At 34.8% G+C, this 19,222-nt stretch overlaps 1 protein-coding gene across 3 annotated transcripts in view; it reads right to left on the bottom strand.

Moving 5' to 3' along the window:
- Positions 1-19,222, bottom strand: part of LOC140754828 (uncharacterized) — a 712,244-nt gene that overhangs the window by 18,046 nt on the left and 674,976 nt on the right. The gene's annotated exons all lie outside the window — the stretch shown is intronic.

The raw sequence follows: 19,222 nt of genomic DNA, 5'->3' as shown, positions 1-19,222 counted from the left end.
AACTACTGTGTTTTTATCTTTTTTTTTTCAAAGTTTCATAACCCATTTCTATCCCACTATTGAGTTTGGTTTTCTATCAGAATAAGCGTTTGTATAACTTGTAGCTATCACACTCTTTATAGAACATTTGTTTTCTGAAAATTATCAAATTTATATATTTTTCTACGAGATATCATCTCCGTCACTATTATCGTAAATTATAATTCGTAATTTATATTCCATAAGGATTAAAATATCTAGTAGTCTGCCGATTTAATAATAACTGAAACCTTTTTATGCCCCACAGCTGGCCATGGTTCTCTACTAATTGGAGAGCCCTCTAGCGTCATCATCTAAAGAATGATGTAGAGTTAATAATAGTGAACGATAACACAAAACCTTCAGTATTACACTTTAATATTTACACAAAACGGAACATCCTTTTACCGCATAAGGCTCTATCTTCCAACAATCTACAATATGTGTACATAGAGGCATACACAAACCCTTACTTCACATATTGTTCCTCGCATATTGGATATCGTATGAAGCCTTGTGTCGGTTAAATTGTTATACATTTTGGCTCTGTTCTAACCGTAGCAATCTAGGATATGAAAGACTAACGTTATTAATAACCAATCTATCCAATGTTTTGTCTACCAAAGATCGTTTAACAATTAATGCTTGTTAGAAATTGTTTAATTCCGATTTTTTATAGACATAATTTTGTCGGGATTCAGTGCCCATATACGTTTAATATTTCTATTGCATAAAATTAAAAAAAAATATTAATTAGATTTTTTCAATAAGTATTTTTATATAAGCAAAACTTAAAAAATAACCTATCTTCCTAACCTAACCTACCTAACAAACAAAAAAATCAAATCACATCGCAAGTTATAATTGTAACATTCAAACCGACCGAGTTAAATTCTCAGTAATAATTACTCAACCGTAACATAAACAGCCAAGCATACACAATTATATACAAATTATATGTGTGGATGCAAAGAGGAAAGGGTATCACGTTCAACTATTTGCGTTTCTCACGAGTTATCAAATTCTGAGTTCACTGGAAGATATCGTGTTTAAGGCACTTGTTCTACTGCGATACTGAAGCGATATGCTGTAAGTATTTCTCGCTTACAAAATATGGGTAAAAACTGTCGGTCTACAACGGTACAACACGGTAATAAATAGTAAACCACGCTACAAACACGATAAATGTGTAGAGGTGCTGACAAATATAATTTGACGCCATTTGTCACAAAGATTGTTACTTTTGATACGTGATTGCAACTTGCATAATTTCATAATAAAATGTACTTTTGAGAGTCAGTCAACGATGATTGCTTAATGATAACTTTCAATTCTTCTTAATTAATAGGCAGAAATCTTGAGTGTTTTCAGGCTTCGCAAGAAATTAATCTGATTATACCAGCTTTAATCACATACGAGAATCTTTGTTGGAACACATATGACAAATGAACACATTTGACAATATAAAATACAAATTAGCGGCCTAAGCCGCAAATTTGTATTTTATATTTACCATAAATCGACAATTAAAAGCTTACATCTCGCTTGCCATTCTCACAAATGTGACTATTTACAACCATATCTTCATTATAGCTCGCTACTTTCTCTCTTCGTCAACTATAAGACACATACCTAAGATAGCCTCTATTGTTCTTAAAACGGACGGTCAATAGAACATTGTTGCCGACCCAGATTTCCGATGATACTGACTGCTTGATACTGTATAAGATAATTGAATCAAGATGTTCCTCCTTAGCATCATTTAAGATGTCTGACATCCATGAACCATTTTCAAAAACTTTTTTAAAATCCTCATAATTCTCACATGTTTACTACACCTATTTCTACTTACAATTGCAGTGTTAAGCGCTGCTGTGTTCTGGTTTGAAAGGTATGGTAAGAGAGACATACTTTTCCAAATAGTTCCAGCTTAGTACTCAGGGGTGGCGGCGCATCTGTGGCCGACCTGAGGTAGGTATCTGATCTAATTCGGGGTTGATAACAGAGTCCATGGGCGGCAGTAGCCACTTACCATCAGATGGACTGCATGCTCTGCTACTCCTATAATATAATGTATCAGACGTATAACCTACACATCTCACTATGTTTTCCTTTACCATTTAAACACACTAAACCAGGCTATCATAGCTTCACAAAGTTTATTTATAATCCACACCCTATTAATATTTGTAGACGACACATTGAGGCCCCATTGTTCCTCAAACGCTAGGCCAATAGTATTTTGTTACATGATGCGGAATTCATAAGCTTCTCTTTGTACCGCGACCTAGTTCCGCTGATTCTGTGTTGAATTAACCGCTTGTTGTGTATCAAGCGAGGAGAGATGAGCTAATGCGGAATTTGACTATTTATCTTACATTGACATTGACTAAAGCAAGAAAGAAAACTTCAATCAAACAAATAACGAATTAATAAATTAAGAAATCAAATAATAATATATACGTAATTAATTATTATCAACCTATCTAATATTTTGTTTACTAAAGATATTTCATACTTCTGCATACTGGAAGTTGTCAAATTGAGATCTCTGGTGGACACAATTGTAATATTAAAGTGAAGTAAAAGTGTAATATTGAAGCTTTTGGAATAGAAATAGAAAATAGTGCAATAGTGCAATTCAAATAATTGAATTATTTTTCTTTTTTTGGAATTGCAGTAGTTAATAGTGCAGTAGATAGGATAAGTTATCTGATTTAGGTATTTACCATATACTTATGTAATATTGCATGATACAAGGAAAATGTAACAATTTAGTTCTTTAGAAATAGGAACGGTGTGATGCAATCCTATTCAATATAGAATTATACAATGTTAATAAACGCAATAATGATGATACCGTATTTGCTACTTAACATTACATCGCTTTATATACAACAGGTACCTAAAGTGCGGCAGATCGCGCACAATAATTTCAAAGTGTTTTCTCTCTTCAGCGAACGTAATTGGGTTGTTTATTGTACTCCATCATCACAAGTGGAACTTGGCATGTTTAAGAATTTCTTTGATTAAATTAATGTTTGGATCAACAAGAATTTAAAGAGACTGTAATGGCACCACCGTCACACTTATTTTTCCTTAACAACAGCACCACTGGTGTATCTTGGTCTAGATTTTTTTGATTAAATTAAAGTCAGGATAAACAACAACTAAATAAAATTGGATGATATTCCAATGGCACTAGTGTCACACCTATTTTTGCAATAGTGTTGGTGTGTCTTGTTCTAGATTTTTTCGATTAAATTAATGTTTGGATGAACCAAATAACATTATCATCAATTTCAGTGGCACCACTGTCACATATATTTTCCCTAATAACAGCAGTAGTACGCGCTGGTGTTTTGGTCTAGATTGATTGATTAAATTAAGATTTGGGTCAACAGAGTAAATGATATTTGGTTCAATATTAGCAGCACCATTGTAACACCCATTTTTACTTAACATCAGTATTTAAAACACACACCGGGATTTCATATATAAAGTATTATGTAAAAAGAGATTAGTATTATTACTGTAAAAATATATCCAATATTTTTTTTAAGAAAAACAGATTTGATTTTTTAAAATAAATCCACATAAATATTTTTACTCATTCATCTCATTAAAAGTAGCCCAAACAGTACAGACATTTGGAGAAAGTGGTCAGACGAAGCCGCCATCTTAGATTTGCTCCGTCAAAATGTCTAGAATTGGTTTCGGTAAGTGGAACTTTTAAATTGGTAACCGTTGATTGGTTATTGACATGGAATGCCTCGTGTGCCAGATACTGTCGATATACTCCTTAAGCAATGTAACGAGAATATACAAGTTAAATAGTATAATAGGAAAGTAATAATTTGTTCTTGAAATATTAACAGTATTTATGATGATGTTTGTAATTCAAAATGGTCACTATATGACGTCATGTCTTGTTGTAAGTGTAATAAACTAGTATACACAAGTTTTTAAATAAATGTTTGTCATTGGTATTTTCAAATAATGACTATTTGACACAAAGATGAAATTAAGCAACTTGTCCAAATTAGATCAAAATGATAATATTATCCAGATATTATCCAGATTTTTCTTCAAAGATCTTCAAATCAAATCAAATCAATTCAATCAATCAATCAATCAATTCTTTACAGAGCACTTTTTTAATGTCAATACAACTACCACCACTTCACAAAGTGTTTCGTTATGGAGAAGAAGCGGCGAAAGAAACTCCATAACACACATCTTTTTAAAAAAATGTTTTTTACAATGTTAACTTAACCTAATGGTACATGTGGAGCTGGAGCTACTTCAGACCACACCTTCAACTTAAATATTGTGACCTAAGGTCAATAAATGATGCTAATACGGTTAAAATGCTATCAAGAATCTACTGATACATTTTGATTAAAATCATTTGCAAATAGGTATCGCAAATTTTGCCAATGACCTCTGATATCACTCGTGGCCTGACCTATATGTGTATTGCTAATTTTATGCAAATAGTCAGTCAGAGTCAGTGGTATTAATTATTATAACTACGCGGTCTTATACTGGTCTGACATGCAGAGATCCGGGTTCAATCCCTGACATATAATGTTGATTTAGATTTCCGTTATGGGTTCGGGTGTTTGTCTTTGTGTGTGTAAGATTATACAAACTTATTAATTAATAAAAAATAATTGGTATACTCATTTCAGTCATTTTAGTATTTACAATTTTGGTCAATGATCTAAGACTAGTTAGTAAAAATAGTATTCTTTTGGAATATAGAAGTAGCGACAGCACCTGATCAGTAGCCACTGCCACCCATAGGCACCTGTAGACAATGAAATACTTACACGAGGTTAACCACGGATACGTTACTAAATTATGATACATCGTTTCCAACTGAGGACTAAATTATAAAGCCTTATTGTTGCCTGATGACTAAATTAGAATGCCTCATTTATAACACGTTTTGTCCCCTCAAAGACTAAATTACAACGCCACGCCATTGAAGACTAAATTAGAATGCCTCATTTTTTCATACCACTCATTTCTAGCATCTAATGAAATGGCCAATGACCCAACACCAATAAAAGTAGGTCTAACGAGAATAGCAATAATTTAATTATTGGGTACAATTAGAGCTGTGTAGAGTTCGCGGCTTGCGGTTGTAGAGCTGCCAGAAAAGTTGGAAAACGTAAACAGTAAAGTTGCCAAATTTTTAACTCTAGTTCCAAACTCTACTGTGCTTGTAAAAGTTCGGCTGAAGTGTTTAAAGCTCCGTTCAAACAAAAGCGGGCAGACAGCGTTTGAGCTGTCTTCAACAAACTGTGAAACAGTTTCCTTTATATTGCGGCGAAACGGCTTTGTTTTGATCGTAACTGTGTGTTTGACTGCGGTATTTAGTCGATCCTAATACTAATTTGAATCGTATTAAGCGTTATAAACTAGTCTTATAGGACTGCGCCCCAAACTTGATACTACATAATTCCTTTTCGAAGGTTAAATGTATAACGGCCAAACTTTGTAAAGTTATCATTTATGCAAAACTAAAGCAAGATGCTGATTTGAAAGAAAATACATTTTTATATACATATTATCACACTAAATTTGATTTAAAATAATTAACCATTAAATTGATGCATTGGAAATCCACTTGAAAGTTGATTCATATATCATTTAGGTACCATTACCCAACAAACGATTCACTTTCCTATTCACTACTTTTAAAATCTAAACGGTACTAACAGCGTATGACATGCGTTAATAAAGAAAAGATATATAAATGGTGACCTGTCAATATCCGCTTCAATGCTGAGTGATGTTTATCGTACTGTGGAGAGTAATGTTCTTAGAGTGTATCTATGTATAATAGGTTCCATTTTTGGTTCACTCTACAGCCCAAATGGCTTGACTGATCTTAACATATGAGGTGTCATTTGATTCGTCTGAATTGTGGGAGTGACATAGGCTACATTACATTCTTGTTTTTACAAAAAATACTTATTTTAATAAATATATAAATCTTTTTTTTTATAATATAGAAGTAGCAGACGAGCATGTAGTCCACCTGATGGTAAGTGGTCACTGCCGCCATGGACGTTGTAATCAACCCCAGATAAGATTAGATATTCCTACTTGAGTTCGGTCACAGCTGCGCCGCTACCCCTGAGGCGGTGGTGCCGCCGAACTCGAACCACAAAGACCACCTTCCTAATAATTTGTTTTACTACGTATTTATCAAAAGATAAATTGATTTTATCTTGATATAACACATTAGCAACTGCCTGATCATTTGTAAGTCTACTCTTTAAAAGCGTGATCAATAGTGATTAATTCATCTTCGGTGACTCAAGCTATGCGCCTGCGCACGACTGTTGAATCATCGCTGGTTTTTGAACGGTTCCCTTTGTTTATTTTTTACATGTACCTAACTTAGAGTAATAAAGCATAGAGTGAGCCTTTTCAGGTAAGAACAGTAGAAGCAGGTAAGAACACCTTCACTTTGCACGGTAGATACGGTGTACTAACATAATTTAAGTTCAAGTTAAATTTAAATCATTTCTTGCCTGGGTTCGCTAATTTTATGAAAGTTTGTCCGGTTTGACGGGTGTGGTAAGGGAGACAGACTTTTCCGAGGCGTTCCAGCTTAGTCCTCAGGGGTAGCGGCGCATCTGTGGCCGACCTCAGGTAGGAATATCTAATCCTATCTGGGGTTGATTACAGATGTCCATGGGCGGCAGTAGCCACTTACCATCAGGTAGACTGCATGCTCGTCTGCTACTCCTATATTATAAAAAAAAGCTGCAAAAACGGGTAGTATTAAGTAGTAAAGATTAGTAATTATTATTATTAACTACTAATGATTACGATGATTACATTTCACAACTAACCCAGTATTTTTATACTGGCTATTATAATGTTATAGGTACCACTTCTGCTTTATCTAGAGCACATCTGCCTACAAATCATACCAAAGCGCTCTATATTAGCACTCTATGTTAATCATTACTCCGATTTTTTATTACCTATCTACTGTTACCTTTTTGTTTACACTTTTTGTTTTGGCCTGTCATTTTTTTGTTTATCGCAATTAATTTAATGAAGATGTAAGGTTGATTACTTTGAGTATCCGTTAATTTTTGTATGAGTGGGATGGGATAATCATCCGAATTTGATTGCTATGCTTATCTTTAATTATGTTTCGGGGTGTCGGTGTTTTTTATTTGGTAGTATAACTTAATACAGTAGGGAATATTTTTTCATTATGTAATTAAAACTTCTTAGTTCTATTTTAATTGTTAGAGTATTTTTTTATTTCTTTTAAATATTTTTAGGTTAAATTGAACGGATAGAACTTTGTGGTCTTCACGAAAATCAATATTTGTAGAAAATTATTTGAACTCTTATTTTTTTTATATTTCAAAAGAGCAGGGGAATATTTTTCGGTAGAGGAAAAGAGCTGAAAAACTGGGCCCGGGCCATTAGTAAGGCAAAAAGGGCAAGTAAAATGTGAAATCGTGGGATACAAACATCTAAGATATAACAGTTCATTAGAAAAATCTATTTTTGACTTGCAAATTGCTTTCGTTTTATTATTGTATGACATTCGTATGTCTGTGGCTGGAAAGTCTATTTAATTATAGGTCTACTTTTACTTTTATTAAAATCTTCTGTATTCGACGTTGAAAAAAAGAATTGATTCTTTGTCATATGTTTTCATTCAGATATTTCTTTAAAGTATTACCTATTTTATAGTATTTAGAGTGTGGGAATTATTTCAAATAGAAAATATTTTAGGTTATACGAATCCCTCAATATTTTACTTTCTATGAGATACCGTTAGATGGGGTTACAAGAACGATTTGTTTAAATTACTTGATACCTTTGATAGCAGTGGACATTCAACGGCTATAGATAGTGAACTTGACATAATAATAAACAAACTAATTACATTAAGTTATATCTTTATAAATATATTTCTTATGTGGGTGTGTATGTCACTGAACTCCTCCTAAACGGCTGGACTGATTTTGATGAAATTTGTTGTGTGTGTTCAAGGGGACTTAAGAATGGTTTAGATTAACAATTTAGCCCGTGGGAAAAGGTTTTTTTAATTTATTTTTAATTCGTAAGTAGTTATACAATCGGAAACATTGCATTTGATCAAGTGATGATCTTTAGCAAAGTTGTTGTCCAAGAGCCCACGAGGGTTTGGGAGTTGGTAAGACCAATTTTCGACGGATGGCACCGGTGTCATTCCAATGCAGGTACAAATTTTCGGTATTATGTATGTCATATTATTTCTCTAAAATGCGGACGAAGCCGCGGGCACCACTAGTATATTTATATAAAGATAGGTCCGTCCGTTCGTCCCTATTCTCCCATCAATAACCTTGATAACTTTAATGAGCCACACAAGTCAATGTACAATTCTCTTTCAATTAGTAAATCAATTGGAGGGCTATTAATTCAAGTGTTCCGGCCAGACAGTGCGGGTTTGAACGAATCAAATGAATCACTGATAATGGGTATCGGTTGTTTTTTTGGAAAATTTTGAATTTTACTCAATTTACTTCTTGACTGTAACATTACTACATCTATTTTAAGGTATTTGGTGTTGTATAAAAGAGGTGTGATGTTGCGTTTTGGTGGAAGAGCATGTATGCCGGCTGTCTTTTTAGGGTTCCATAACCAAAGGGTAAAAATGGAACCCTATTACTAAGCCTTCGCTGTCTGTCCGTCTGCCTTAGAACTCTATCCCCTGAACCGTAATAGATACTTGTTTTATTTTTATTATATTCACTTCAACATATAGGTATATAGGTTTACTCAGCTTTTTCTTTACCTAAAAACAAGCAATTAATTCCTAATTCTACCTAACCGCGACCTGGGATTCAAACCTTAGACCTCGAAATTGACCTATTTCGAACTAGGCTATCACACATAATGTATGTATGTTTTATTAATACCCTAAAGGTATTTTCTCGTACCTGCCCTGTTTTCGGAGTTTTCAAAAATTCATAGCACGTCGCGTTGGCGTCGCGACGCTCAGTTATATTGTTACGATTTATTTTTAGCGCTACAAAAATAAGAACAATATATTTTTTAACGTTTTCTACGTTAGTGGGATTGTGCTTTTATTTTTTTGAAAATATTCTCGTGTCGTAATGAGTTGGTATTGTGATTCATTGTAATTTTAATTATAACAATGTATATTGCATAGCCATAGCGATAAAAGTTGGGAAGCTTTATATTGGAATCAGATACATCCTTTTTTAAATATTTGTGAGTATTTTTTTTATTAATTAGTTAAGTGGCAAATGAGCATGCAGTCGGTCTGATCCACCTGAAACCTTAAGAATCGTTGCCACTTAACTAACTTAAGAACTAAGGTGATCGCATATGTATAATTTTTTGTAGTTCGATTCCGGCGGTACGACCGCCACACCCATTTCTCATCGACGACCCTCGTGGCGGAGCGGTCACCATACCGGTCTGACGCGCAAAGGGTCCCGGGTTCGATCCCCGGCCAGACTGATATCTAAATGATGAATTTAGATTTCTGTTTCTGGGTCTGGGTGTTTGTGTATTTGTCTATGTGTGTGTCCATGGCACCCACCACACAGGGAATCCTAATGTGAGGCTGTGAGTGTAGAAAGCGTTAAAAAAGCGTTAAAAATATTGCTCAATATTTCTGCCTAATAACAGAAGTGTTAAACGCTGCTGCCGTTTGATGGGTATGGTTAGGGGGATATTCTTATCCGAGGCGTTCCAACTTAGTCTTTAGAGGTATCAACGCATATGTGGCCAACTTCAGGAAGGAATCTTATCTGGGGTTGATTACAGATGTCCATAAGCGGTAGTAGGCACATACTATCAGGTGGACTGCATTCTTGTTTGCAAAAAAACTAGATAAAAAAACGTCAACTCCCGTAGTCCTAATTACCATTACGTTGTCATTTCTAGTTTTCTCTCCGCCATTTTTCCTGAAAAGGCCGTCCGACCCCGAGCTTAAATAAATAAGGGCGGTAAGCTAAAGGAATGTAAATTCGAAGGGCAAGGCCCTTTCTTGAAATATTCGGACACCAGGATATAAATTATATAAAAGGAAGCAAATACATTATTTATGTACGGAACTTTCTTTTTTCTCGTAACATTTACACTTTTTTCATTTACATCGACAGGCGTAGAGCGTGTCAGACGAGTGACGTGACAGACAGATATATTCTGCTATACAATGTGTATTGACTTATTTATATTTAACGTAAGACAGCTGCGCTAGCCATAGATGTATACGGTGTAGCAAAAAATCTAGAAATATTTGGCTATAGAAATATGTTTTTTCTGCCACCAGCCGTGTCTGATATGTCCAATGTCTGTATGCACAAAGAAAACAATAAACAGAGTTGTAAATACAACTTTTGATAACTCGCGTGGTGGAGCGATCACCATACCGGTGTGACACGCACAGGGTACCAGGTTCGATCCCTGGCCAGATAGACATATGAATGATGAATTTGGATATCTTTTCTTGGTCTGGGTGTTGGCTAATTCATCTTTGTGAGTGTCGATGGCATCCACGACACAAGGAATCCTAGTATGATACTGTGAGTGTAGAAAGCATCTATTTTCCGTCTTGTATTTACAATATATAGATTCAAAGTTGCCTTATCACACACAGAACAGATAAAATCATTCCGTAGACATTTGCCTGTCCGGGGATCGAATCCTGAACCCTCTACATAAGCCCACTACGAGATCAAATATTAAATTTAAGTTACCAATGAATTTAAACAAAACAATGATGGAATAACTTTGAATACAAATATACTGGCTCAATCAACATTACCGTAGGTCGACTGTCCGCCATTTTGTCGAAAAGGCCTGCCCTCGTCTTCGTTTAAATAAATAAGAGCCCTAAGAACGAAATGTAAATTTAAAGCAAGCGTTCCCGTTTCAAGTGCTCAAGAATGACTTACTCGTATATAGACGTGTTTGGTGTTTGTCGTTTTGTATGTCACTTTGCTCTTTTTAACTATTGAACAGATTTTTTTGATAATTGTCATCTTTGTAAATTTGACAAGCTTTGGAGGTGGTAGGAAACTATGTGGTACGACTGTTGAGGCACCACCGTCACAACGATTTCTGCCTTTTATTACAGGAAGGTGGTAGAACCCTTGTGGTTCGACTCCGGCGGCACCACCGCCACACCTATTTCTACCTAATAACAGCAGTGTTAAGCGCTGCTGTGTTCCGGTTTGAAGGGTGTGGTAAGGGAGACAGACTTTTCCGAGGCGTTCCAGCTTAGTCCTCAGGGGTAGCGGCGCATCTGTGGCTGACCTCAGGTAGGAATATCTAATCCTACTTGGGGTTGATTACAGATGTCCATGGGCGGCAGTAGCCACTTACCATCAGGTGGACTGCATGCTCGTCTGCTACTCTTATATTATATACAAAAAAAAAAGCAGTTTTAAGTACTGTTGTGGTCTGGTATGAAGAGTCTGTTTTTTTAATGTAGGAGTAGCAGACGAGCACGCAGTACACCTAATGGTAAGTGGCTACTGCCGCCCATGAACATACTTATGTAAAATCTTCCAACTTAGTCTTCAGGGGTAGTAACGCATCCGTTGCCGATCTTCTAGTCTCCTTTACCACACCCTTGAAACCGGAAGACAGCAACGCTAAACACTGCTGTTATTAAGCAGACATAGGTGTGACGGTGGTGTCGGCGGAGTCAAACTGCGAAGGGTTCTAACACCTTTTATAAATCAATACAAAATCCTTACAAGTGGACCCACAGGCACAAGTTAGTGAACTTACGCTACAAATAAAATATTAGTGGAACTTCTTATTCTAGAATCGTTCAGGGGAATGTATGGATATTACGTGAGACGTTTTGTAACCCATATGTTAGGTACCTACGAGTATTTATGTAAGGTTGACACTAGAGAATTTGATACGAGTTTGGTGTTCAAATTATATCGTTTAGGTACAGAGGCTGGTGAAGTTTCGTTATAAGTCTGAGGATCTTATGTAATAGAGGTTTTTTAATAAGTGATGTTGTGTTTGTCTTTTAGGGTCCCTACAGAAAAAAAACTCTCTTATTTAAGTCATGCCATGAGTTTGTAACTTAACATTGAATGTTACTGCTACTTTTAAAGATTTTTTTTAATGAAAGATGGCCCGTTGAAAAAATGTGAATGTAGACATTTGTAAGAATATCAAATAAAATACCAAAAGTTAATTACCTACCAAGAATCCAAATTTGACAATTTGTAGTATGCAGAAGTACTTTAATATCCAATTTTATTAGGTATTTCTCTTTTATTAGGCAAATCATTGGACAGGTTGATTATTAATAACGGGAAAAAGTAAGTCTATTTCTATTTCTATCCTCAACAGCCTCTTTCTATTTCTGCCTTCGATTAGATGCATTAGAAACAGATGACGTTGCTGCCATAAGCGTGCTACTATTAATTCAAAATTTCTAATCTACCAACAACATTTACTATGAAAAATATGGACGGAAAACATCCAAAACATTTATCAGCCGAAATTGGAGACAATATGAACATCAAAGGGACACCATCAAATTTTTATCTTTGAACCAAAATAAATAGAGCATGATTTAGGAGACCAATTATCAGTTTTGAAATCAAAGGAAGTGTTCGCGTCAGATGCCCCCATTAACCCTGAGATTTCAAGTTAGGTAGGTGTACGACGAACGGCGAGTAACTAGTAAGCTATGAAGTTAATTCTATATTTGTATATTTTAGTTGACCATAAATTCCTTTCTGTCCTCGGTTTAAGCAAAAATATTTAAGTGAAGGTGGTCAAACCCTTAGTTGTTTGACAATCGATATCGGGGGTATCACAGTCACAACCATTTCTGCCTGTTCATGTGTCAACTTCCGTGTTAGGTTTGAAGAACGGGTAAAGGGAGATACACTTGTATAAAATACATTTTAAATTTAATTATCAGAAGTAGCAATATGGGCTTGCTTCGTCTTGTAATCTGGACTCAATATATTATTTTACGAGTATTTAAATGTATGTCAAAGATTGAACCCGGGACCCTCTGCATACTCGATTGGTTTTCCGCTAATTACCTTATTACAAGAAATGTAGATAAAACCACAGATTTAACTAAAATAATTTAACATATTTTATACATTCCTTCTTAAAGCTATAATATCGTTACTCGCTTCACGTTATTGATACGACAAGCGACTAACCAAAGGGTTGAAGTTTCATGGAGGATTTATCAGCAGTAACCATCAGTTGCGCGACATATAACGGGATTTTGATAAATGTGGAAGTAATTAAACTTAACCTATTGTCTTCCATCTATTTCGGTTAGATAACGTCATGGTTACTTGAGATGACAGTTAACGATGTTGGGTTAAACTAAACGTATTAGATAAGGGTTTAGGTATACAATATTGTTTTGGTTACTGATTGAGGTTTATGGGAATGGGAATTGGAATCAGAAATTGAAGCAAGGGTAAGTGTTAGAGTACCTAATTGGTTTAGGGGTCAATTTTTTTAAAGGTACATAAATCTTATACTTTTACAAGGTTTACTACTTAATAATCAATTGTTTAGAAATAATGTAACAACGCTCAATCTACACAAAGTTTGCTTATTAAAGATCCATTTGACGAGTTCTAGTATGCACAAATTGTAAAATTTTGATATTTGTCGCCAAAGTATAGATAGATCGATTATGAATAACCGGTGTTACTAGAAGTTGAAAAACTTCGACCAGTAAGCAACAGAACAGATAGAGTATCAATAACTGGCCTTAATCTCTGGGTCCATTACTATTTGGGGATCATAACGACAGTTAGTTAGTTCTCGGTAGAGGTCGCGTTCCGATCCTGTAGTAGTTTAAGAAAAATATTGTAACTGACAATTTGTAAGTACCGCCGTTGGCCTGTACAAAATAAATATATTTCATTTCATTTCATTTCATTACAGTGCCTTACCAGCAAGTGAACTGCGTGATTTAGTCATAAAAAATCAAACATAAACACTATTTTTTATCTACATGATGATCTAAAATAAATTGCCATAACAAACAATAAACCTAAATTATTTCTACATTGAGTTTACAAAGCGAAAAAGAAACAAATTTGGGTAATAATTTCGAATTACCTCCATACCTTGCTCGGTCATAAATAACTTTTCCTTCTAACAAATAAGTAATAAATAACAGATATTCCAACAATAAACAAAACGAAGCCGAACATGTTAATCGTGACGTTAGCATCAATATCTATGGACCTATACACTAGGCACGAACAATGGGTAAAATATGGGAATCGCAATAAATGACAGTGCTAATAGAATACCAGTTGTTTCACCATGAACGTCAGAGATTGAAGCTAATAGAAGTATTTTTTTTATAATATAGGAGTAGCAGACGAGCATGCCGTCCACCTGATGGTAAGTGGCCACTGCCGCCCATGAAAATCTGTAATCAACCCCTGATAGTATGAGATTCCTATCAGAGGTCGACCATAGATGCGCCGCTACCGCTGAGGACTCAGCTGGAACGCCTCGGAAAAGCATGTTTCCCTTACCACACCCTTCAAGCAAAGCAGCGCTTAACACTGCTGTTATAAAGCAAAAATAGGTGCGGCGGTGGGGCCGCCGGAGTCGAACCATAAACGGTTCTACCACCTTCACACACACATGTTCGTCACAGGTTGTAATGCCTATGAACTATGTTCAAATGTTTCGTATAAGTAGACAGTTCAAATGACAACACAGCGCTAACTACTATAAGTCAAAATTATGGTTCCCTATGTCCTGGGTGCCATCAACACACACAAAGACAAATACACAAACACCCAGACCCAGAAACAGAAATTTAAATTCATCATTTAGATATCTGCTTGGCCGACGATCAAACCCGGGACCCTGCGCGTCAGACCATTTCGCTACTCTGGTCGCCAAAAAAATGTTGATGCACAATACGTTCAAACTAAAGAAAGGTATTTAATATTTTATAGTTTATATTACATCAGTGAGACAACTCAATAAACAAACAAAGAAAAAGACTTTCTCGTAATAAATGAAACATCGCTAATAGCGAATCCTGTTAAGTGGTATAGAAAGATAACATTCGAAAAGCGAGGGAAAAGTGAGAGAAAACAGAATCCGACGTTCATCTATATACAAATAAATGAAGCTGTCTGTCTGATAATTTAAAAATAACTGCTCTGGAATCTTAGTATTGTAGAACGTAAGCTTAGAGAAACCTTGTCTAGAAATGCGAGTATTTGTTAGTATTGAAATACGAAACCTAGATATAACTTACATTTAGAAAAATAAGAAGCTTATATAAATCGAATGTCTAGAATTATTTCTATATAGGTTACATTTTTTTAGATTGTTTATAAAATAATATAATCAATTAGAATAGTGTAGAAAATGTGCAAAAAATTTAAACTAAATAACTAAAGACTCGAGTTGATAACTTCCCGCTACTCGATACTAGATGGCAGCACACGTTGCTAAAGCGTACAAAGAACATAAGGAAATCGTATGTCGAATGTATAGAACAGGAATGTAAGTGAATTATGGAAGTAGGTTAAATAAATCGGCATTCGCTGAAACATGCTGATTAAGTGGAACGGCGAACGTCAAAAATATTCAATTTTCAATGAACGAAGTTAAACATTGTATAGAAATTTACGTTTGATTTTTAGAAGTATCGAACGAGTATGTAGTCTACATGGTGGTAAGTGGAAACCCCGAAAGATATGAAGATTTTCAAGGTGGTAGAACCGTTTGTGGTTCGACTCCGGCGGCACCACCGCCACACTTATTTCTGCCTAATCCTAATAACAGCAGTGTTAGGCGCTGTTGTGTTCCGTTTTGAAGGGTGCGGTACGGGAGACATACTTTTCAGAGACATTCCAGCTTAGTCCTCAGGAGTAGCAGCGCATCAGTGGCCGATCTGGGGTTGATTACAGATGTCCAAGGGCGGCAGAAGCCACTTACCATCAGGTGGGCTGCATGCTCGTCTGCTACTCCTATATTATAAAAAAACACACACATACAATTGCAATGAACAATTGTTTGACAAAGGTGGTAGAGCTTGTACGGTTCGACTGAGGGGTACCACCGTCACGCCCATTTCTAACTTGCGTGTCATCATCAACCCATCACTGTCCGTGCTGGGCACGGGTCGCCTCTCAGAATGAGAAGGATTAGGCCATAGTCCACTGCGCTGGCCAAGTGCGTATTGGTAGACTTCACATACCTTCGAAAACTTTTTAAAATTTCTCAGGTATGCAGGTTTCCTCACGATGTTTTCCTTCACTGTTTAAGCAAGTGATAATTAATTTCTAATACGCACATAACTTCGAAAAATCAGAGGTGCATGCCGAGCCTGGGATTTGAACCACAGTCCCCTCGAGCGAGAGGCCGAGTTTCTTAACCACTAGGCTATCACTGCATATACGGCGTTCTATTGTTCAATATAAAGTTGATTACAGATCCATCCCCTTACTTTCCATCAGATGTACACTCTAATCTTATATTTCATATATCTACACTAAAAAAGCTTTAAGCTCCAGCACAATAAGCTTAAACATTGCTGTGGAAACCGTGGCTCATATTCTTAAGCCCAGATTAGTGGCATTCAAGCCTCGCAAACTGTTTCCAAGATTTTGGTGTAAAACTAAAAAACATAAACAGTAAAAATGTTTATATTAAATTTCCGTGCGGTTTTGTTATAAAGGTGCGTGCACATCATCCGAGATAGGATTAACAGTTGAAGTGGTATCAAGTCAAGTATTTTAATTACAAGTTTTTTTTATTAACGAAATTAGAGGAAATTATTAACTACTAGAATACGACTACTAGTATCAAGTCTCAAGTCATCAAGCTACTAATTGTGGAATGTCATTATTGTTAAAATCAATGAAGTCTTAAGAAGTTATTAACTGTACTTAACAATGTTTGCAGGTTTTCAGTTAATTTCCTGCAATTAACTTTTTATACCTTAAACATTACTACTTCAGTCTTATATTGCACGTCGGATCGTGTATAAGCTCCTTAACCAAGGACTTTAAAAAATAGGTCACGGGCGAAACTCCGCTCACATTTCAAAGTATGTAGGTAATTTGAAATAATTCTTTCATGATGCAAGCTTCGCTGTAAATGAAATTTTGTGAGGAAATGAACAAAGTTTGTTCAAGTTATGTTTGTTAAGCTTTATTTGTTGTTGCAATGTTATATTTATGAAATAAAACTGACTTAATACTAAATAATTCCTACAGGACCTAAATAGGGGGATGGGAGACTGTATTCATAATGAGATAAAAAATGGTTGGTTTTAAAATTTTAACAAATTATCGGAGGAAATTTATTTTACTAAACAGATGATCTTTTAATCCTGTTTTCAAATAACTAGACATCCTTTTTCAGACTTAACATATTTTAAAACTAAAGAAATAAAAATAAACAAGTAAATATTTTTTTAAATGCTATTTATTCTTTCCTTCAAAGCTTTTTTAATAATTTAAATAAAATAAATTTAAAGTTATCTTAAGGATGTTAAAAGATTAATTTAAAACATTCAATACGCAAGAATATGCATACTATAAATTAAATAAATTATATTTTAGAAACACCACGTTTTTTATCAATATGAGAGCAATGTCTAATTAAGCTTTCTCAATTAATGTAACCCTCCTGTATAACCAAACGGAGCTTTTATTTTTTAATAAAAGCTCGTAAAACTAAGCGGACACATCGATCAGTTTCAAAAAGGGGTTGGAAATAGATACGATGTTTTAAATATCGCTCAAAAAGTGTCTAATCCGGTCGAAAGCTTTAGTAACTAGGTTTACCATGATTTTTCGAAATTTACGGACGTGTCATATTTTGATAGATTTATATATGGAGCTTACGCAAAATTTTAAAAGTAATTATGGGTATTTTTGAATAAACAATAAGAACAAATTCTGCAATTCATTCTTTTGATTTTAAAATGTCATAAAATTACTAAATTATAATTTAAATTATTTATAACAATAAAAATTAAACGTAATGTTATAGGAATGTTTAATAAATAATTATCATTTCATTTAATATTTTTATAAAAAAGGAGGTTCTGTATTCGAGCGCTATGTACCTATGGATGTAAGTCTGCGATTTTTCAAAAACGACTTATCCAATTTGGATGAGGTTTTGGTTATTTGAAAGCATTTTGCTTTTAGGACAGTCTTCTACAAACCACGGCGTGTGGTCCCCCAGTCGTAAGTTAGAAGCGTATTTCGAGAACACACTTCGTTTTACTCCAACCTAAGTGTGTGTTAGTTGAAATTATACACCGGTTTTACGTTCAGATTTATGGTGTATTTAAGATGTTTATGGCTAAATATTTAAAGGTTAACTGTTTTCTTGACGTTCCTTCAATTAGTGGGGATAAATAGATATTTTAATCGCTATTACCGCTTCCTGTATCGAAAAAATATGTACTATTTAAGAAAGAAAGAAAACATTTATTTTACATGCTATACAAGTTACAACATACAACAGACATATATACAAAAGAAAATAATAACAATGGAATGGATACAATAAAAAAAATAGATATTGTTACAAGTAATATTGAATTATGTTGCAATTGACATTAACATACTGCGATGAATCATATAATTTAATTTCAATGATAATTGTAGTCGCTAGTTGTCATATACCCTAGATATAACAGCCTTTTTTTATTTTTTGGCTTGACTTGGCAAAACTTTGGCACTGCCGTGCCTCCAGATAATTTAAACCTAAAAATAGGTAGAAATAGAGGTACTGTTACAATTGAAAACCTACATTTCTACTCCCGAAGACTGATTCGTATGAAGATTGGAATGCCTTATGTTACTATCATAGATAAGTATAGATATCTCTCCGCCTTGAAATTGAAGGAAGTTAAATGACTTAAGCGGCTGACAGAATTGTCATAATGGCTGTCATGGTCTAATTTACGCGGAATAATGCCGACATGCGTAGTTAAGACACGAAATCGAAGAAAAAGTGCGAAGAAATATCGTTTCATTCGTAAATGATCTAAAAACTACATTTTTTAATATTTTCAAACACGAAAATAATTGACAGTGACGATTGTCAAAAGATTACATTTTCTTGTTAGGAGCGAGTAATCTTTACTAATCTATGGTTACTATTTAGTTACTTTTACACTCAT

This window comes from Epargyreus clarus, unplaced genomic scaffold, assembly GCF_041222505.1.
Source record: "Epargyreus clarus isolate Ecla_fem2 unplaced genomic scaffold, WU_Ecla_fem_2.2 ptg000031l, whole genome shotgun sequence".
NCBI lineage: Eukaryota > Metazoa > Arthropoda > Insecta > Lepidoptera > Hesperiidae > Epargyreus > Epargyreus clarus.
Note: the sequence above shows the minus strand (reverse complement) of the source record. Positions and strands in the feature narration are given on the sequence as shown.